We start from the raw sequence: 5,891 nt of genomic DNA, 5'->3' as shown, positions 1-5,891 counted from the left end.
GTTTACAGCCTGGTTGTTGTTTTTAATCCTTTGTAAATGCTCATATGTATCTCTCATATTTTATTTTTTTTTAAATAAAGTGCAGTCTTTGGTAATGGCACTTTGTAACGGACGTCAGAATGGCTGAAGGTTGAGAATGGAGAAGATTGAACGGCCAGAGAGAAACACTTTATCATAAGATTAGCAGCATGTATCTGAAGTCAAGTGGGGCTGGATGTGCTTGGACTTTAGGAGAAATCAAAATGTGGTTGCGGAGTATGAACCATCCACTAGTTACGCTACTGCTTACGGCTTAGCAGTATTCCAACTCTTTTGAAACCAGTGTGTATAGTTATAACAGTTAGTCCTCGACTTAAGGCAACAGTGGAACCTAAAACTCACGCTGATTAAGCGAGGCGCTTGTGGAGTGGGGTTTGCTCCTTTTTACGGCCATTTTAACACAGTTACTAACTGAATCTGGCTTCCCCCGTTGACTTTCCTTATCAGGAGGTCGGAAAAGGAGATCCCGGGATACTGCAACCATCATAAATATGAACCAGTTGCCAAGTGTGTCATGGCCCCTGTCGGAGTCTGAATCTGAGGAGGAAGATGGACAGCTGACAGGGAGCAGAGAGAATGGCTCTGTTGGCTGTGGAGGAAACTGGAGAAGGGCAAAGTCCGGCTGGGCAGAGCAGGGAAGAGGTAGAACAAGGGAGAGGGAGTTCAGTGGAAGACCCAGGCCCACCCCCTCTTCAATCCTAGGGAACGCAGAGAGGAACGGAGAAAAGAGCAACAGGGGGGTGCATGGCTTACAGGGGAGGAAAGGGCCCTGATTCCCTTCACAGGGCACACCTGGGGATGGAGTGTAAAAGATGGGAGGGGCAGTTGTTGGGAACAAACCCTGAGTTCATCTAGTGTTGGCTGCTGTTATCTGAGTTCCTGACATCCTCCCAACTGGTTTGATTTACTGCTGTGCTACTTCACTTCTGGAACTCCTTATCATGCCCTGCCGGATTTATTGCTTTATCTTGCTTTGCTGGATTTATAGTTTAAAGTTTTCTGTTTACAACCTTTTGGACTGGAATATTTGCAGCCAGAGGCTGTTGCAGGTGCCTGGGAAAGTTTTTCTCCAAACCGGAAGGTAACTAGGACATTCGGGGCAAAGTTGGAGCTAATAAAGGGACCCCTACATTATCTGGCTGAGTTGTCTTTGTGCCACGCCCCGGGTCACCACAAAGCGTCTGAATTTTTGATCATGTGCATAGAGATGCTGAAAAGGTCAGGGATGTTGCTGGCATATACAGGTACTTCTTGACTTACAACAGTTCATTCAGTGAGCATGCAAAGTTACAACGGCACTGAAATTCAGATGGGTGGCAACTGGCTCGTGTTACGACGGTTGCAGTTTTCCCAGGGACCTGTGATCCCCTTTTGGGACTTTCTGAGAAGCAAAATCCAATGGTGAAGCCAGATTCACTAAACAACCGTGTGACTGACTTAACAACAGCATTCACTTAAAGGCCTATGGCTTCAAAGGTAAAATGGGACAAAACTCAACAACAGAATTGTGGGGCTCCATCGCGGAGCACCTATAATTCTGGGTTTGAAAAGATACACACACACACACACACACGCACGTAGCTGTGCAACTTCTCAACTTTCTAGGGGATGTCAACAAGTTAGGAGAATTTCTAGCTTCAGGTTCGCTTCGTGTTGTGCAGGGAAGCAGCTGGAATGTCTGATCTGCGAAAACGGAGACGGTGGTGGAACTAAGTATAGCCTTGGCTGAGAATTGGAACGACTGGCTCGCCGCTGTGAATGTGGTGGAAGCCAAAGCGCTTCGGTGCCTTTTGAAAACTTGAGAAGCGGCTCCAGCTGCTTTCTAGAAGCCTTGCAAGAGGTTGCCTCCCGGTTGAGCAACGTTGGGTCGTGTCAACAGTTCCACATATTTCAAGTTCAAGAGTGTTTTTTTTTGGGGGGGGAAGTGGTATTTAAGGTTGTACGCCGGGTTGTTAGATCGATGCTGTCTTCCAGCAGGTTTTTAAGGGAGGGCAGAGTGAAGGTGGTTTTTATAGATTCCATGCAAAACTCTTCTTATAAAGAGAAGGCTGTACAACGGCAGGGCTGCTGCCTTGCCTTGTATAAATGCAATTATGCTGATGGGGAAAAGCAGTTTGCAACTGAGATCCATCCTTATTTCATCCATTTATATCTATTGCCAGAATGCAAAGGGGGTCAGTGGATAAAAATGCTGAGCATGTCACCTGGCGAGCTAGGAGCTCAGGTTTGAGACCCGTGCTCTATGCAATGGGGTGAGCTCCCTTTACTTGCTCCAGCTCCTTGTTGTGGTTCACTGGCAGCAGGTGCGGACGGCTGAGGTCTCGGAGAGCGAGGACTCAGATGAGGAGACTATGTGTGATGCAGGGATGGGGCCAGGACCATCAGGGAGTGGAATGCTGCCATCGGAGATTGTGGAGGCTGGCAGCAGTGAGGAAGAGGTCCCTGAGGAGCCTCTGCGCATGCGCGCAGGGCTGCTCGAAGGAAAGAGCAGCTGCAGCAGCACGGGCGACTTGGGAGTAAGGCTGCAAGGTAATGGCCCCTCCCTTAAGAGATAAAAGCCAGCCTGAGAGACCAGGATTCTTTGCAGGAAGCAAAGAAGTTCTTGCACTTCAAGCCTTGTGGAAGTTCGAACTATCTTGGTTTGTGTTTGGAGACTTTATGTTTGGAATATTTCTTGGCAACTTAATCTAGTGGTTATGGCAGCCTTGCCCAACCTTGGCAAGGCTCATTCTTATCAGAGACAATTAGTTTGAATACCTTTTTAACGGTGAATTAACGGAATTTGCAGAGAAGCATTAAAAGGTTTTGCCTTTATCTCTGTTTGGTGTTTGTTTACTTTGGAACAAGGTTTGGGTCAGGACATTCCTGCCCACCTAGCAGTTGGAAAGCATGCACATGCAAGTAGATTAATAGGTACCACTTCGTTCCATGCCCCTTTGGCGTACAACCATGCTGGCCACAGAAATTGTCTTCGGACAATGCTGGTTCCCTCGGCCAAGAAATGGAGATAAGCACCGTTCCCTAGAACCATGCACAACTGCCAGGAAAAGCTTTATCCTTTAGAATGCAAAGGAGAATCTTCTCCAGATTAATTAAAGGACAGCGGAGAAAATTAGAAACAACAGAATGAGATTGACTGTATGCTTCATTTGTTACCCATCGTAAGATTCTGATTCTATCCCCTCTCCCTCCCACCGCACCGTGAAAGCTCGCACAAGCTAGCTTCTTGCCATACATTCACAAGGATTTCACTAAAATATTTCTTGTTTTCTCAAGTTTACATCTCCCAGCCTTTCACGGTTTCCATGAGGCAGTCTGCCCTAGTGATGAAAATAAATCTGTGTCATTTTTATTTTTTTCCCCCTCCTTATGTGTGAAGATTCATTTCCGCTTATTTCTCCCACACATATATATACGGCTAGGCTGGCTTTGTAAACGGCTTGCATTCTTCTAATGCTCTTTCTGTGAACGGATACATATGCACAAAACTCATGTTCTTGAAAGACCATATGCTCAGGTCTGTCGGCTTAAAATACCCACGCCAAGTGATGCTTTGATTCCAAGAAACGTCGCCTGTGTCGCCATCTATCTTGCGAGGTTAATTAATCGGCCTTAAAATATTTAAAGTGATAGGAAGGAGCGAGAGCCTTCCAACTTGTCCAAGTTTCTGGTTCCTTAAATGCGGTACTTTCCTTCCAACTGCAAGATGACACTGTCTGATTTGACTGCTGTTTTTCTTCGGTACTACAGGACCGGAAAAATAAATAAATCAATTTTTGGCCGGGTTGATATAAAAACAGGACAGGGTTCAAGGATGGTAACAAGTCAAAGTTCACTGCTGGGGTGGGGTGTTTCCTTCACTAGTCTTGTTTTTTGTGAGGCCAGAAGTCTCCTGGAGTGGTGCTTTCGTCTATTTTTTTTGTTTCTTTTTGGAGGAATGCATGATTCAGTGTAAAAGTTTGTACTTGAAGTACACATAGAATAAAATAACAGAGTTGGAAGGGACCTTGGAGGTCTTCTAGTCCAACCCCCTGCCTAGGCAGGAAACCCTACACCACTTCAGACAAATGGTTGTTCAATCTCTTCTTAAAAACTTCCAGTGTTGGAGCATTTACCACTTCTTGAGGCAGGCAGTTCCACTGATTAATTGTTCCGACTGTCAGGAAATTTCTCCTTAGTTCTGGATTGCTTTGCTCCTTTACTAGTTTCCACCCATTGCGTGATGACCCAGGGTGGGATACAAAACAAACACAGTCACAGAAAACAGGTGAAGCCCCTTTTATTCCTTCCGTTTCCTTCTAAGCTCCAAATATCCTTGACTGAAGACAAAAAACTCCCACACAAGCAGTTACAAGGAGGAGGGAAAAAAACAACACAAATCAGGCAAAATAAGGGCTGGAGGATGCCCACAGATAACACACACCGGGAAGGATGCCAAACTTGGAGAGGAACCATAAACTAGAGATATTTCCATGCTTTGTTTCCAGCATTCGCCCATACACATGTCCGTCCTCTTATCCAGTTGTCACAGCTGCAGCCCATGAAGAGGAACAAGGCCCTCTCCTCCTGAGTAGACCACGTCTCTCCCTGATCCTCTCCTCCCTGCGTGCCCTAGGATGGAGAGGGGATGGGCCTGGGTCCTCCTCTGACTGCCCAGCCAGCCTCTGCCCTTCCCCAGCCTCCTCCACAACCTCCGGAGCCACACTTACACTCCCTGTCGGCTGTTCCTCCTCTCCCTCAGAGTCAGTCTCCACCAGGGACATGACACATTACTTCTTGTCCTGCCCTCAGGTGCTTTGGAGAATAGCTTGACTCCCTGTTCTTCATGGCAGCCCCTGAGATATTGGAACCCTGCTGTAATGTCACCCCTGGTCCTTCTTTTCATTATACCCAATTCCTGCAACACTTCTTCATATGTTTTAGCCTCCAGTCCCCTAATCATCTTTGTTGCTCTTCTCTGCACTCTTTTTAGAGTAGAAGTGAAGCGTTTTGTCTCTTAACCGCCCCCTCCTCTAAAACAGGTCTACTGTCATGGGATGAATCCTGAGAAACAAAGTCGGGGAGACTCCATCCTCAAAAACCTGGTCCTCTCCAGCTTATTAAATACATTGCAGTTGGCTAGGTGAGCACAAGACTCTAAGCATTCTCTAGGAGTTTCTCCTTTTTATTTTGAGTTTATCCCGCACAGCTTTGAAATTAGACCGAGGGAGGAGCCTACAAGTTAATGAGGGGAGAAGCAGAGCTGTCAGGACTACCAAGTCCCCTTGCATGTTCATTGCCAGAATATGAACATAATGTGCAGTCTGAATGTTTGCTTGAACATCATACACAAATATGGAACAACTGGAGTCCGTCTGTCCGTCCATCCATCTGTCTGTCCGTCTCTCTGTCCATCCGTCTGTCAGTCGGTCGGTCGGTCTGTCTGTCTGTCCGTCCGTCTCTCTGTCCGTCCGTCCATCCGTTCCTCCATCTGTCTGTCCGTCTGTCCATCCGTCTCTCTGTCTGTCCGTCCATCCGTTCCTCCATCTGTCTGTCCGTCTGTCCATCCGTCTCTCTGTCCGTCCGTCCATCCGTTCCTCCATCTGTCCGTCCGTCTGGCTGTCCGTCCGTCTGTCCATCTGTCCATCTCTCTGTCCGTCTGTCTGTCTGTCTGTCCATCTGTCCATCCATATGTCCGTATGTACGTCCTTCCGTCTGCCCGTCTGTCAGTCTGTCCATCCATCCGTACTGGTGACAGGAAGGGCATCCGGCCAGTAAACACTCTGCTAGCCCCATTCTGTTGCCCAGACTCCATCCCGCAAGGAATTGTGGGGTTGTTAAAAGATGATGGTCATGGGGAATGCCACAAGGGT

The 5,891-nt window shown here is 47.3% G+C and overlaps 1 long non-coding RNA gene across 1 annotated transcript in view; it reads right to left on the bottom strand.

The window, feature by feature from the left end:
* Positions 1–5,891, bottom strand: part of LOC148124842 (uncharacterized) — a 75,985-nt gene that overhangs the window by 65,237 nt on the left and 4,857 nt on the right. The window lies entirely within an intron of this gene.

Source organism: Pseudonaja textilis, chromosome 11 (genome assembly GCF_049901715.1).
Source record: "Pseudonaja textilis isolate UNSWEBS1 chromosome 11, rPseTex1.2, whole genome shotgun sequence".
In the NCBI taxonomy this organism is placed as follows: Eukaryota; Metazoa; Chordata; class Lepidosauria; order Squamata; family Elapidae; genus Pseudonaja; species Pseudonaja textilis.
Note: the sequence above shows the minus strand (reverse complement) of the source record. Positions and strands in the feature narration are given on the sequence as shown.